This window comes from Dasypus novemcinctus, chromosome 8 (assembly GCF_030445035.2).
Source record: "Dasypus novemcinctus isolate mDasNov1 chromosome 8, mDasNov1.1.hap2, whole genome shotgun sequence".
Lineage (NCBI taxonomy): Eukaryota > Metazoa > Chordata > Mammalia > Cingulata > Dasypodidae > Dasypus > Dasypus novemcinctus.
The window spans coordinates 68092517-68109865 of record NC_080680.1 but is presented as its reverse complement, the minus strand read 5'-3'; positions in this window follow the sequence as shown (position 1 = coordinate 68109865).

Sequence of the window (17349 nt, the reverse complement as noted above, 5' to 3'; positions counted from 1 at the left end):
TTACTGATATTCTATTCATGAACTATTGTGATTAGTAATCAAAGAAAATGTGGCATTGATGTGGAGAAAGTGGCCATGGTGGCTGCTGGGGGTAGGGAGTGGGAGGAAGAGATGTGAGCTGGGGGCATTTTTGGGGGTTGGAGTTGTCCTGGGTGGTGCTGCAGTGACAGTTACTGGACATTGTATGTCCTCCCATGGTCCACTGGGTGGACTGTGGGAGAGTGTGGGCTATGGTGTGGACCGTTGACCATGAGGTGCAGCGGTGCTCAGAGATGTATTCACCAAAAGCAATGAATGTCTCATGATGATGAAAGAGGTTTTTGTTATTGGGGGATGAGTGGAGGGGGGGGCGGTATATTGGGACCTCATATTTTTTTAATGTAACATTAAAAAAATAAAGACAAAAAAAGACACAGACTGATAGAATGGATAAAAGAAAATATGAGCCATCTATATGCTATTCAAAAGAGATTCTCCTCACATGTAAGGAGAGAAAGAGATTGAAAGTGAAAGGTTGAAAAAGATATTCTGTGTAAATAGAAACCAGAAAAGAGCTGGAGTAGTGAAAACTAATATTGGACCAAATAGATTTCAAATGTAGAACTGTTATAAGAGATGAAGAAAGTCATTATATATTTATAAAAGGGACAATTTACCAAGAACAAAAAGCTATAATAAATATTTATGCACCTTACCAGGTTGGCCCAAAATAATGAGGCACAACTGGCAAAATGGAAGGGAGAAATAGACATCTCTACAATAATAGTTGGAAATGTCAATACACCACTCTTAGTACTGGACAGGACATCTCGACAGAGGTTTAAGAAATAGAGAGTTTGAAGTGAATAATGTAATAAATGAATAGACCTAACAAACATTCATAGAACATTAACCCCTGAAAAGTAGAATATACATTCTTTTCAAGCACTCATGGATCATTCTCCAAGATAAACATATGTTGGGTTACAAGACAGGTCTCAATAAATTTTAAAAGACTAAAATTATACAAAATACTTTCTCTAATCATAACAGAATGAAGCTGGAAATCAACAGTGGACATAAAAAGAGAAAATTCATGAATATATGGAGATTTAAAAAACACACACTTAAAGATCAGTGGATGAAAGAAAAAAACTGCAAGAGAATTCAGTTAATACATTGAAGCAAATGAAAATGAGAACACAACATAACAAAACCTATGGGACACCACAAAAGCAGAGCTGAAATGGGAAAATTACAGCCTTCAATGCTTACACTAAAAAAGAAGAACTAAAGTTGAAGATTTAACTGCATACCTGAAATAATTTAAAAAAGAACTGCAAAGTAATTGCTAACCAGGCCAAAGGAAAGAAATAGTAAAGATCAGAGCAGAAATAAATGAAATCAAGAGCAACAACAACAAAAAATCAATATAGAGAATTTTTTAAAAAGTTGCTTCTTTAAGATCAACAAAATAGACAAACCCTTAGCTATACTGACAAAGAAAAAAAAGACGAAAATAAATAAAATCAGAAATGAGAGGGGGAAATTACAACTGACCCCTCAGAAATGAGAGATCATAAGAGGATACTATGAACAACTGCATTCCAAATATCTAGATAATATAGAGGAGATGGACAAATTCCTACAAACTCACAAACCACCTACACTGACACTAGAAGAAACAGAAGACCTCAACAAACCAATCACAAGTGCAGAGATTGAAACACCTCCCAAAGATGAAAAACCCTGGACTAAATGGCTTCACAAGTGAATTCTACCAATCATTCAAAAATGATCTACTACCAAGCTTGCTCAATCTCTTCCAAAAAATTGAACAGAGAAGAATGCTACCAAACTCATTCTATGAAGTCAACATCACCCAAATACCAAAACCAGATAATGATACTACAAAAAGGGAAAATCACAGAACAATATCTCTAATGAATATAGATGCAAAAATCCTCAATAAACTACTTTCAGATGAAGCCAAAAGCACATTAAAAGAATTATACACCATGGTCAAGTGGATTTTATCCCAGGTATGCAAGGGTAGTTCAACACAAGAAAATCAATTGCATAATAAACCACATTGATCAATTAAAGAAGAAAAATCATGTGATTCTTTCAAGTGATGCAGAAAAAGTATTTAACAAAATACAGCCCCTTTCTTGATAGAAACATCCCAAAAGATAGTAATGGAAGGAAGCTTTTTCAATATGGTAAAATGTATATATGAAAAATCTGCAGCTAGCATAGTCCTCAATGGTGAAAAATTGAAAGCTTTCCTGCTGAGATGGAAACAAGACAAGAATGCCCATGGTCACCATTGTTATTCAATATTGTGCTAGAGGTTCTAGCTACAGCATTTAGGTTAGATAAAGAAATTAAAGGAAGAAAGGAAGAAGTAAAACTTTATCCACTGATAATACGATCCAATATTTAGAACCTCCTGAAAAATCCACAATGAAACTACTAGTACTAATAAAGGGGTTCAACAAAGTGGCAGGATACAAGATCAATACACAAAAAACATAGCATTTTTCTATACATCACTGATGTACAATATGAGGAGGAAATCAGAAAAAAAATCCATTTATAATAGCAACTAAAACAATCAAATATATAGTAATAAACCTAACCAAAGACATAAAGGACCTATATTCAGAAAACTATAAAACACTGCTAAAAATAACTGAAGAAGATTTAAATAAATGGAAGGACATTTCTTGTTCATGGATTGGAAGACTAAATATCATAAAATGTCAATTCTATCCAAACTGATTTACAGATTCAACACAATCCCAATAAAAATCCCAGCAGCCTCTTTTGCAGAAATGGAAAAGCCAATAATCAAATTTATTTGCAAGGGTAAGGGGCCCTGAATACTCAAAAATCTCTTTTAAAAAAGAAGAGCACAGTTGGAGGACTGCCAATTACTGACTTGAAAACATATTACTTAGCTACAGTAGTAAAAACAGCATGATACTAGCATAAAGACAGACACATTGACCAATGGAACCAAATCGAGAACTCAGAAATAGACCTTCACATCTACAGTCAAGTGATTTTTGACAAGGTGGTCAAGTCCTCCCAGCTGGGCTAGAACAGTTGAGTCTAAACTATTCAGAATAGATTGAATAGAACAATCTATTCAGCAAATAGTGTTAGGAGAACTGGATAGCCATATCCAAAAGAAAGAAAGCAGACCCCTATCTTAACCTTATACAAAAAATTAAGTCAAGATGGATCAAAAACCTAAATATAAAAGCAACAATCATAAAACTCCTAGAAGGAAATGTAGAAAAATATCTTTAAGATCTTATGGTAGGTGGTACTTTCTTAATCCTTACACCCAAAACATGAGCAACAACAACAACAAAAAATAGATAAATGGGACCTCCTTAAAATTTAAACACTTCCACACCTCAAAAGGACTTTGTTAAAAGGGTGAAAATCCAGTCAACTAAATGGGAGAAAATATTTGGCTATTACATATCCAATAAGGGCCGAATATCCATGATACACAAAGAAATCCTACAATTCAACACTAAAAAGACAAACTACTTGATTAAAAAATGGACAAAAGATTTGAAAAGACAATTGTCCAAAGAAACAAATGGTGAAGAAACACATGAAAAAATGTTCAACATCACTAGTGATTAGGGAAATGCAAATCAAAACTTCAGTGATATATCACTTTATACCTAATAGAATGGCCACTATTGAAAAGTCAGAAAATTGTAAATGTTTGAGAGGATGTAGAAAGATAGGAATGCTTCTTTATTATTGGTGGGAATGTAGAATGGTACGGCCACTCTGGAGGACTGAGGGGCACTTCCTAAGAAGTTGAATATAGACTTGCTGTGGGACATGGCAATACCATTACTAAATATATAACCAGAAGAATGGAGAGCAGTGACACAAACAGACAGCTGTATGCCAAAGTTCATAGCAGCATTATTCACAATTGCCAAAAGATGAAAACAACCCAGGTCTCCGTCAATCCTTGAATGGATAAACAAATTGTGGTGTATGCACATGATGGAATATTATGCTACTATAAGAAGAAATGAAGTTGTGAAGCATATGACAACATGGATGACCCTGGAGGACATGATGTCGAGTGGAGCAAGTCAGACACAAAAGGACAAATACCATATGATTGCACTATTATGAACTAAATATATTGTGTAAACTCATGGAGCTAATAATTAGAATATAGGTCAACAAACCAGAATGAGGGTGGAGAATGGAAAGCTTATAGGTACTCTGTGAAGAATTGGTAAAAAGGTTGTTTGTAAATCTTTGGAAAGATTTGGAAAGCAGCTATGTATGGCAGGGGAAGCACAGAGAGATTGAGAGGTGATGAGGGTTTTTTTTGTTTGTTTGATTTTGTATTTTATTATTATTATTATTGGAATAATGAAAATGCTCCAATAATGATTGAAGTGATGAATGCACAGCTTTGATATTATAATACCAAATACCACTGATTATACACTTTGGATGGATTTATGCTTGATTAATATGTATCCAAAAAATTGATTTGTTAAGAGAAAAAGACCCACCCTGGTTCAGTTTTGCCACACATTAATTAAAAATAACATCTTCAAAAGATCTTATCTTCAAAACATGTCTAAATCGGGGCACATAATTTAACCTACCATACCCACATAAGAAAAAACACCTAGTCTATGACAAAGAAAACACTTTCAATAAATGATTTTGGGACAGTATAGTATGCATATGAAGACAAATGCATTGATCCTCAATCTTGCAACACACACCCACACACATTTCCATTCCAGGTGGATCATGGAGCAAATTATGAAAGGCAATAATAATAATAATAGTAAAAATAAAATATGGCCTTAAGAGGATAGCATGGAAAACTATCTTCACAATTTTTAGGGTATGGAAATTTCCTTAAACAGATTCTTAAAGTACTAACCATTAAGGAAAAGATGAAAATTTTGTACTATAGTAATATTAAGAAATTCTCTTTTTGAAAAGATACAACTAAGATTAAAATAGTAAGCCAGGGTGGGAAAAATATTTGCAAGACTTAAACCAACAGACTTGTATTCAAAATATAAAAGAGCTTCTACAAATAAATAAGTAAAAGAAAAAGAACACAATTAAAAAAAAAAACTTGAACAGCACATCGCAAAACAAAATTGCCTCAAAATACTATCAAAAGAATATGAAAAAGTCCTCAACATTTTTATAATCATGGAGATAGAAATTCAAATGGCAATATATCACTATACCCCAAACAGATTTGAAAGTATCTTGGAGTCTGATAATTAGTGCTAGCAATGATACAGAGAAATAGGAACCACTGATGGTGTATACCATAAATTGGCATACAATCCTGGAAAATTGTTGGTTGTATCTACTAAACTGAGTATATGCTACCTCTTGACCTAGCAATCCCATATCTAGAAATCTATCATACAGCAGTGGTTCCCCAAGTGTAGACCCCATACCAACAATATCACCTGTATTAGAAATGTAAATCCCCATTGATACCTACTGGAACTGAAACTCTAAGGTTGGTTCCCAGTAATCTGGGTTTAAGAAGTCCATCAGATGATTATTATGCTTGATAAAGTTTGAGAAGCTCTTCCCCACATAATAATGAGATTATGTACATCAGGATACAAGGAAAATTATGTTCATAACAGCAGTTTGCAATAGCAGAATCAAAAACATAACAAATTGAAAATAATCAAAATCAATAATGTCCAACAACAGTAGAATGAAAAAAATAATGTATTGGTTTTTCATTAAAGAGTGTTACACAGAAATAAAGTAGTATAAACTATGTGCAACAAAGATGAATATGCATCTGAATATATATTCAAAATATAATATATGACAACACAAATGAATCTGAGAAACAAGATAAATGACGTTGAGAAAACTGAGTATGCATTTGAATGAGAATGAGGGAGAGAAATAAAATAGACACTAAAGATCCCAAGTACATGGAATTCAAAAACAGGCAAAACTAGTCTAAATTTGTTAAGGATGCATTGCAGACAGACTCTTAAAGTAGCCCCATAACCCCTACCTCCTGAAATTCACACTCATGTGTGATGCCCTCACTTGAATGTGGATGAGACCTGTGAGTTGCTTTTGACGAATAGCATGCAGCAGAAATGATGGAATGTGCATGTTTATAGTGAATATGATGTTACATAAGATTGTAATGCCTGTCTTGCAATCTCCCTCTTCCTTGCTGACTTTTAAGAAACAGGTGCCCGTGATGGGGGGCCTACCTGGCAAGAAACAGTGGGCAGCCTCCAACCAACAGCCTGCAAGAGTTTCCAGATGACAGCCATCAATAAAAGAAGCCCCTCATTCTTGCAACTGCAAAGAAATTAATCCTGCCAACAATCTGAATGCACTTAGAAGCAGATCCTTCCCAAGTCAAGCATTCAGATGAGACCCCAGCTCCAAACAATATCTTGATTGCAGTCTTGCAGAAACTGAGAAATCATAAACATGAGTTGTTTTAAACCACAATGTCTGCTGAAATTTGTTCCTCAGCAAGAGAAAACTAATACAAGTTGTGTCTTAGCTCAGTCTCCCTAGAATCAGAGTTTGAGGCCCAGGGTCCTGTTCAAGTGATTTATTTATTGAGGCAGTGACTATCAGGAGAAGGGGACAAAGGGAAGCAGGATAGGACAAGTAAATGAAAACTGCAAGAGTCAGAACTCAACTGAATCTAGAGACTAACTTCAGTCTGATCTCAAGATGAAGCTCTGGAGTATCACATAGTTAGGTCCACCTTGAATTAGGAGATCCGCCTTTTGTATTACTACACATCCATCAGTCAGTGCTGAGGCTGCAGGGAGAAAGAAACTGTAACCTCTCAGTTAGTGATTCCCATTTGGCTGAAGGAAATTTTCTGGATAATTGGGCATCTGAGAGTTTTTATCATCCAAAACTCACAGCATCTGTTATAGGGTTTGTGCAAGGCAGGATGGGGAACCGATACCATGCACAACAGATTGCAAAATTAAAAGTAAAATTTAAAGGAAAGACGGAAAGTGAGTAACATAGAAGTCAGCATATTTGGGATGGATAATGCAGAGATTTTCTGGGATTCTAGCAATGTTCTATTTCTTAAACCCAGGTATGCATTTTACAGCAATATTTTTATTCTGTGTTATTTTCTGTGGGCATACTATATTCACAGTGAAGTATTTTTTTAAAAATTCTACCTGAGTAGAAATGTAATCTCTAAGCTAAGAAGTTTGTGGAGTTATCTGAGGATTTCATTTACTTCTCAGAATACTGTCTTATATCACTATAGTACATCTAATACATTTTTTCTATTTTATTATTCCCATTAGTATATGCTGATTATTGCTAGATCAAGAATTCAGAAAACTTTGTCACCATAACTATTAAGGAATAGAAAAAAGTAGAACTCACATCCTTGAATATCTAAATGGAGAGTCTGAGTGTGGAGGGGGAGAGAGAAAATGTACCAAGTGTAAATAAGTTAATGGGAAAAAATAATAATAATTCATGATCTGATCATGCAAACTAGGAACAAGTGTAGAAGGAATGAAATTTTTAGCACTCATCAAAAAGGTTTTCTCAAAGAGGAGATTCTTTGCATTCTAATTATTCTAATTCTCTAATTAAAAAAAAAGAAGGAAGAGTTAAAAATAAAGAATTGGCCAAATAAAGCTCAAGTTTTCAGCAGGAAGATTTTCACCAAATAAAATTTAATTACAAATCCCAGTCTTCATATTAAAAATGAAAAATATTATGCAGGATTCAGAGTAAGCCACTTGGGTGATTTTAGATTGAAATTCTTAGTAGTTTCCTACTATTTCTCACACTGTTTTTCAAACAGCGTGATGGAACCCCATGAGACAGACTCAAATGTGATTTCCAACCAAAATCCACATACTCCCTGGAAAATTCCAAGCAGTTACCATCAATTATAGGCAAATAATTATTTCTCAGGACTTTCATAAACCATGATTTTTCTCTAAACACAGAAAAGAAATTCAAAAGGTGAAAGATAGGAATATCCAAGGAAATGAATATATTAGAAAGCTTGACTATATGCAGAAAACAGTTAAGGAGAATTGACATTTTTTCAACTGGACCAAGAAGTCAGGATGAGCAGGTAGAATACATAGGAGAAGAAAGATAATTTAGTTTAAAGAAAATATGCTATGTCAGAGAAGGTGAGTTCTAATAGAAATGCTGAGTTAAAAATTTGGAGTCAAGAGAGCATTTAACAGCTGAACTAATGTAGACAACTAGTCATTCTGCAGGACGTCAGTATTCTCATCTGTAAATTGGGAGTTATGCCACTGGCTGAATCTCTTTCATGAATCACTGTCTATTAAAATAAGACCGTGTACATGAAAGCATTTTGCAAACAACTCTATTCTATAAAAATCAAAGGAATGTTTATAGATTTTTCTGAATTCACTTTTAGGTTAATAACTTGGAAGAGAGAGTGATATATTTTTCTAGACTTGGAGGTAATATTTCAGAAGATTTTAAAGAAGAGTTTCTGAAAAGAAAATAAAAAAGAATGGAGGCACGAAGATAAACCAAAAGTTAGGAGTTTATCTGTGGCAGGAGCTTTTTTCACAATACTGGAATGAGAAAAATGTTTCTACTTGGGAATGTTTTCTAAAATTATTCCAAACCACAACCCAGAGCACAATAACAGAGGAGAAGCTAACTTCCCTAGGTAAAAAAGTTTTTTCCTTCTTAACTAAGTGGATCATGAATCAATTTTAGCCTATGGTGTTCTACTACATTGATCCCAGAACACCCAGCAGCTTCAAGAATCTGCCAAACCATCAAGCACTGCAGACAATTCCCCTTAAGCCGATTCAAGTACCAAAAAGCTGTGAGCTAGAACTTTTCTCCAAAATCTGGAACTCAATGACGTGTGGACTTCATTATTCTTAAGAAAAATAACTCACACTCTGAAGTATTTTGCAGAGTTCAGTTAAGATATAGTTCTAATTTGGGTCCTTTTTATTCTTTCCTTTTGTTTTGTTTCATTTTTAAGTGAATATAAAACATAGTGTTGGGATTCTGATACTACATTTTTTTCTTAGCATTCTGAATAACTTTGAATTACATATTTGCAAAATAATCCCTGTTTTATTTGAATAATGGTAGGGAATAGAAGAGAATAAACTTGTGATAGGAGAAAGGACTCAATTAGGAAAAAAATATCAAATTAGACATAGCTCTGGGCAGGAATCAAATATCCAATCACTACACTAGTAACATGCATATAGTGAGTGCACAATATATATTCATTGAAGGAGTGGATTTAATTAAATTCAAATAAAAAAACATAAATGGGATATCATTTGAAAAGTATTAAATCATAGAATGTTGTGTCATAAAGAAGGATGGTTATTATCCAGCTGAATGTGAAGAGTGTTCCTAAGATAGACTGAAACTTATGCTCTAGCTAAGGAAAAAAAAAAATTAGGGGACACCTGTGGGGCAGTCAACTTTTCAGTTGCCTGATATACAATGATTACTCTTATCTACTATCAGCACTATCTCCTTTGCAAATAGATATTTGAGAACCAAAAATGAAGTATCTCAAATTTTTATAAAAATTGTCTACATTTAGCTTTATGATTAATACACATTATTTTTATTTTTCTAATTTCTTGGAAGATCAGAAAAGTTTGTCAGAGACTCTCATCATTCATGGACTATCATAGAACCAGTATCATAGAAGATATGGAACCACTATCATAGAATATATAAGAGATAAGTTCTAGAAAGAGCAGAGATAATCATCCCAGCTAAGATTCAATAGCTGACCTGAGAAACAGGCTTGCCCTTTCAAGTCAATTGGGTTGAATGTTACTAGTAGATTGGAATTTTAGAGGACGGGAGAATTTGGGCTTCCCAGTGAAAAGACTGATTTAATAATTTTCATATGCTAATTTTGATTCTTTTGATTATTAATCTACTTATAATCAGATCATAATATAGTTTAATACACTTTTTTTTAATGTCCTCCCCCTTGTGGCTTTTTCAGGCTGTCTGCTTTCTATGTCCATTCATTGTGCATTCTTCTGTGTCTGTATTTATTTTTTTATTTCCCCACCCCCCTGCGACTTGCTTGCTTGCCATCTTCTCTCTGTGTCCATTCGCTGCATGCTCTTCTGTGTTTTTGCTTGTCTCCCTTTTTTGTTGCATCACCTTGCTGAGTCGACTCTCCGCAGTGCTTACGGGCTGGGTGGCGCTCCACAGCGTGTGGGTGAGCCTGCCTTCACAAGAAGGCCCAGGATGCAAATCCAGGGCCTCCCATATGATAGACGGGAGCCCAACTGATTGAGCCACAGCTGCTTCCCTTGAATTGTCTTTTACTTATCAGTTTTCATTATCAATCTGTTGATAATCAGATCACTCTATGGCTTAATGTGCTTGAGTTGTATTTTATATATTCCCAGTTTTCTATAAAGATGAGCTAGGTCAAAATGGTTAGCATACACAAAAGAAGTTACTTGGGAGATTTAAGAGTGCCCTGATATGTATAACATTCATACATATAAGTGTATATAAATATACATTTTTTTTTTAAAGATTTATTTATTTATTTCTCTCCCCTTCCTCCCAACCCCAGTTGTCTGTTCTCTGTGTCCTGTGTCTATTTGCTGTGTGTTCTTGTTGGTCTGCTTCTGTTGTTGCCAGCAACTCGAGAATCTGTGTCTCTTTTTGTTGCGTCATCTTGTTTTGTCAGCTCTCCGTGTGTGCGGCGCCATTCCTGGGCAGGCTGAACTTTCTTTTGTGCTGGGCAGCTCTCCTTATGGGTCGCACTCCTTGTGCGTGGGGCTCCCCTATGCTGGGGACACCCCTGCATGGCAGGGCACTCCTTGCACGCATCAGCACTGCGCATGGCCAGCTCCACATGGGTCAAGGAGGCCCGGGGTTTGAACCGTGGACCTCCCATGTGGTAGACAGATGCCCTAACCACTGGACCAAGTCTGTTTCCCTAAATATACATTTAGAGTCAGTTTTCAGTGTCATTGACCCAATATGCAAGGTCTTCATACATTAATGATTATGGTTCTAAAGTAGCAGCTATTGATTGAAAATTTTAATATTCATAGGTGCCAGTTTGACAAGCAATATTAATACACTGGATAAATCTGGAAAAGCAGATGAAAAATTTCTAGCCCTCCTTCTAAAGAAAATCGTTGTGACAAAGCACTGAATTATTCAATAAAATGGTATTTCCCCCTTTGCTATGAAGGAAAGTAATAATGGATGTTGTAAAAATCTCACCTTTACCATACAGAATATCATCATCATCCTAATAGTTAATATGTATTGAGCCTTTACTATGTGCTTGGAATGTATAAAGTGCTTTGTCTGCACTAACTAATACAATCCTCAAAAATCTTGTAAGCACTATTCTTACCTACTTTTCATACACAAGGAAATGGAAGATCAACTTGCCTAACACACTCCATATGTCTTTTTATTTTATTTTCCTCTTTTTGTTCTTTCATCTTTGCAACAAATATTTGTTGTCTGCTTCAGACATATAAGGCTTTGTAGTACTGTGGGTATTTGTAACATTTTTAAGGAAGAATCTGCCTGAACTAGAAAATTTGTTCCTCTGCAGATCAGCAACCTGCCCCTGTCCCATCCCATTAATTGCAACTGAAGCCTAAGGATGCTTTAAAATTTCCAAGGAAATAGCATTTTGTCTCTGTCTAAAATTTTACTCCTAGGTCAAGTGTTTACCAGTAAAACCACACTGAAGAATAAATTTTGAGGGATTCTAGGACTCTCTCTGTAACAGAAACAAATCCTCCTCCTGACCATGACATTGAAAAGCCACAAGTGCAACAAAGCAATTAAAGAACTTTTGTACAGCATTTATAGTGAAGGCAATTTATTAAACCTGGACTTTATGTTCTTTCATATGATCTTCAATTTTTAAAGTTGAAAATATTTTCAGATACTTGAATTACAAAGGAAACACATTTGCCATCTAAATCTATCAAAGATTTACTTAAACCAACATGAATCAACTTGTATTCATTATTATTGTCCATCCAGATATGTATCTTTCCTTTTGACACAATGTTTTGTTAAATAAGACAACATAAACATTATTGTGAAATGGTAAAAGCTAAGAATAATATGGTATTTGAAACTATGCCCAGCAAATACTAGGAGAAAAAAAATTATATCTGAGAACAACGACTGTATAAATGTACTTCTTTGTTGATTACCAGTAACAGTTGCAGTGACCTTTTTATAACTGCAAATAATCAGGCTTCTTTTCAAGAGAGCAGCTTTGGCACTTCAAATTCCCCTGATATTTTGCTATTTATTTGAAATAATTCCTTAATGTTCTTTTACTATAAAAATAGTAATAAAAATCACTGTATACCTTTCTGAACTTATTGAATTTATTTCAAGTGTATGCATTATCAACTTAAAAATTAATCCATTAAGTAAACACTTAAATATATAAATGAAAAGGAAAATAAAATATGACAATTTTGGCAATAATTTAGAAATTATTCCATCTCTGTTAATTCTGACCCATAATCAACTACAAAATGGAAGTACTTGGATTTTTTTACTTCATTGGATTTTGCTTGCTTGCTTATTTGTTCGTTTGTTTTCTCTTTTACAGAGCAGAGGATGGCAGATATGTGCCAGAGACCTTAGAATTGCTCATCTCAGTTAAAAGAGATATGATTTACTCTTTAAAATATTATGCATTTTCTCCTCTGTGGATTCTAATTTCCTCTTTCTTGTTAAGTGTGCAAGTTTATGATAGAGACATGACTTTCCTATGACTTCTCATAGCAAATGTCATGATTATCCTTTCATTTCTTTTCCTAATTGAAACATGCAAACTTATTCAATTAATTATACTTTCTGAGATTACCTTTTTATCAATTACTTCAACTATTTCCTCACCTAAAACATGCATTTTTATTAGGAATGTTTCCAGTGGAAACCATTTCATTTTATGGGGGAAAATCCAATGGGGAAACATTTGACTCTCATAAATAGAATTCTACATGTATTTCTAACATAAAGTAAAATGGACTAAATTAGAGATTCTGGGGTTTTTTTCTTATTTTAATGGAAGTTCCTTTGTTTCTTTCCCTTTTTTAAATATATGTTAGAATTTAAAGCTTAAATAACCTAATCATTTCAAGATCCTAGGATATATAACCTTAAATCTTCAACTTGTAATAGATACTATCATATTGCTTGCCTTACTCTCATCTTTCTTCAAAATTCAACAATGATATATGGAATTGTTCTTCTGTGGTATATGGTATCATTAACTGGACATATTACCGAGTTTTCTTAGTCAAATCCCTTAACCTTTCTCTTCATTTCCTCCTTTGTAAAATGAAGTCATTAATTAGCCTGTGATCTCAAAAGTACTTTGAACTCAAGGATTTAGTGGGCTCCAAAAGCATTGTTAATGATAATCAAAATGTTTATCTTATTAATTAACTGGTTCTTTTATTTATTTTCTTTTAAGTAACAAATTAAGAACATCTTACTTCTAGAAGCAGTGTAATTTTTTTTTTTTTGCATAGTACAGAATATTCTCACAGTGGGTATAAAAAACATAAGTGAACGTAGCTTCTACTGACTTATTATAAAGGCAAAAATTATTTTTACACCATTACCCATTGCATTAGTCAGCCAAAGGGGTGCTGATGCAAAATACCAGAAATTGGTTGGTTTTTATAAAGGATATTTATTTAGGGTAGGAGCCGACAGATACCAGGCCATAAAGCAAAACTTACTTCCCTCACCAAAGTCTATTTTCACATGATGGAGCAAGATGACTGCCGACGTCTGTGAGGGTCCAGGCTTCCTGGGTTCCTCTGGGCTCAGCTCCTCTGTTTTCTCCACAAGGTCAGTTGTAGTCTGTGAGGCTCTCTAGGCTTTGCCTCTCTCCACAAGGTCAGCTGTAGACTATCAGGAGAACGACTCTGTCTCTCTCCCTGGGGTTTCTGTCGTGTCTAAGGAGCCCTCTCTATTCCTCTGTGTTCTTCTTCTAACTCAGGGTTCCTTTTTCCCGGCGCTTGCTTCTCTTTCCTCCATGTGCTGACTTCCTGGGGCTCCAGCTTAAAACTTCAACATCAAACTCTAACATCAAAACTCCAGCCTCAAGAACCCTCAACTCTTTCCTTTGTCATGCCCTAATGACATGGCCCAATCAAAGCCTTAATCATCATAACTTAATCATGCCCAAGTACAGACCAGATTACAAACATAATCCAATATCTATTTTTAGAACTCATAACCATAGCAAACTGCTACATCCATCACCATTGCCAACATAGTAGTTAAAGTAATGTTAATAACTTTTTCCTTATGTTGCAGCAAGTCAAAATTTGTGCAGTTGTTTATATTTACGGAGTGCCTATTTGCATTGAGCAGTATGCTTAGATGAACATGTAAAATCTGGTACAGTAATCCTGTAAGGACAGCAATACAACCTGTGATCTTTGGAAGAGGAAATTGAGGCTCACAATAGTAATAAATTTGAAGGACCTGGGATTTGAATCCAAGTCTCTGTTAATTAATGTACATTGTTTCTGCTGTGCACATTCCATATAGAATATATTTATGTGATGTGTTCTTCAATTTCTATTGTAAAAAATCTATGATTGTCCACCAATTGTTCAATGTCAAGCAGTTCACAGTTTTCAAAATAAAATGGAAGGCAGTAGGCAAGTAAGTAAAGTTCACAAAGATAATTCAACAGAGCAGAATGTATTCTGTATTGCCAGGGTATAAAATAACTCAGTTTCACAGTAATTCAAAATGCTGAAATATTATGTCCTGCCCTGATCTTGGCCCTAAACTCAAGATTGGCATATCCAACTACCTACTCAATATCTCAATTTGGATGTGGATACAAGTCTCAGACATAATATGTCCAAGGTCGATTTTCTCTACTTCTGCTCCCCTAAACTTGTTCCAGCCAGAGTCTTCCTCATTTTCATCAAGGGCAGCTCCATTCCTCCTGTTGTTCAGGTCATAGTCCTGGTCCTTGCCTTCTCCTCGCCCTCTCCCTCTGTCTTCTCTCCTTTCCCCTCTCCTCTCTCTCTCTCCCTTGCTCTGTCTTTTTTCTCTCTCACTTCTGTCTCTCTCTCCATTCTTCTCTCACCTTCTCTCCCCCCCATCGATTCCCCTCTTCTTTCATCCTTCCCTTTTCCACATTCTAGCCATCCATCAGCAAATGCCGTTTTTTCAATTATCAAAATATACACAGAATCTGTCCTTTTCCCACTAGTTCATTAATTACTCCTCTGGTCTAGCCATTACCAGTTCTTACCTCAAGAAAGGCCTAAAAGGCTTTTAAGAAGTCTCCGTGCTTCTACTCATACCCCTTATAATCCATATAAGCCAGATTTATCCTTTCTAAATATGTCAGATAATGTCACTCTCATGTCCAAGCAGAAAGTAACACATTGTCAAAGACAAATTAGGACTTTATGGTCTTTTCAAATTATGTTGTCACTTTAAGATTACTAGATTCATGAGCTGAGAAAGGTCTTGCTTTAAAGATTATTCTGAAATTAAGCCTATCCTGGATATGTTTCCATCAATAGTGATCATTTTCCTTTGCCTTGAGTGAAAAGTATTGTTTGTAGATTGAAAACCAAAAGGAAAAAGACTTTTTACTCTCATAGATAATGCCCCACTTGCTACAATGAAAGACAAAAAACAATTCTTGTTCTTGATAGAAGTCTTGACCTGATACTAAACACAGAAATAGAACATAATCATTCTATCGTAGAGTTGAGTCTATAATTAGGTAAGTATTGGGTATATAGCTAGGCTAGATAAGTGAACCCTTTTTTGCCATCTGGGAGCTTGACGGTTGATTAAAAATCCTGTCCATTTGAACACTAGGTAGCACTTATTAATAGTAAAAGGATTAACCTGGACTAAGATCTTAGACTTGGATATGTTTTCCTACTACATAAAACTGGGAAACCATTATTGCCTATATTCTTCTGCTATGCAAGTCAGAGCTTAAGTTTGGGGAATAAAAGAAAATATGAATCTAAGTGTCCACATTTTCAAAAAAAAATCATGAAAACTGAACATGTTAAAAAAATTAATCAAGGTTTAGAGTGAAGTTATTGTTCACTTAACTGAGTTTCATAAAGACCCTATTTTAAAAAACTGTTAAATTCCATTAAGAGGGCAATTTGTTTTACAAATAATTCAAAATTTCATGGACTAGAGTGATATCAAAATAGAAAGGCACATGAATTAAGTCCTCAAGGATGAGGGAAGGGGGAGAAATAAAACCCAAAATCTATAAATTACTACTTAGCTCGTCGCCTCTACCAATGAAAATAAGTTTGGGCTCATTTATTCACTAAATACCTTCTGTACAGTGGTGGCCTGATCTAAGTAGGGCAAAAGAAACAGAAAAAAATGACTGATTCAAGAAAAGTAAGATGTAGACTAGCTAGGCAAATAGGTGGCTGCTGCTCCCATTTGCTAAAATAGGAAACCCAGAAAAGCAGGAGAGATGCTATGTTCCCTTTTATGTACTTTGAGACCAGGGTGTCTGTGGGGCATTCAAGGGGAGAGATCATGAAAATAGATATGAAGAGTCTTACCCTAGATGGCCATATGGGTCATCTATGTAATTTGAGAGTCATTCTCATTGGATGGTAATTAAAATCATGGAAATTGATGAAAGTATTCTGAAAGTATACTCTCAGATGGAAAAGAGCCTGAGAGAGTCCTTTGAGAAACACCAAAAATAAAATAGAATTCACAAAGTGGACATGACCCAACTTATTTTCTTTCTGGAGATAGAGGAATCACTTTTCTCACCTTCTAACAATAGTATTGACAATTGTCTCACTCACCACCCTGGGTGGCAATAAGTATGCACTACGGGTTAAGGGTCATTTAAGCAGAGTTTTCAGTTGTTTAGAGGAATCCTTAGTGCACATCCTATACCTCTTACAAAGCAGCAGCAGACAGCTATACTGCTTGCAACCAGAGTGCTAACTTACGTAGCTCTCAGCTCTCAAGATTAAATTATGGGAGGGCTTTCTCCTTTGTACCTTCTCAAGAAGGTGAAATTGGGAGCCTTCGTGTGAATAATTCACTGGAAAATAAAACCATTTGGGACTTGTCATTGCTTAATGTCAAAATCCATCTTTATTTTAAACAGTTGGATACACTCAGTTCTTCAGTTTTACCACAGAAACTCAGGAGGCATGTACTATGTATTCATACTCAGCAAAACTCTTTGTTGCCAAGGTGAGGTGCAAAAACTGAGAGGTCAGAAAAAGAGTGTGTATTCTCTTA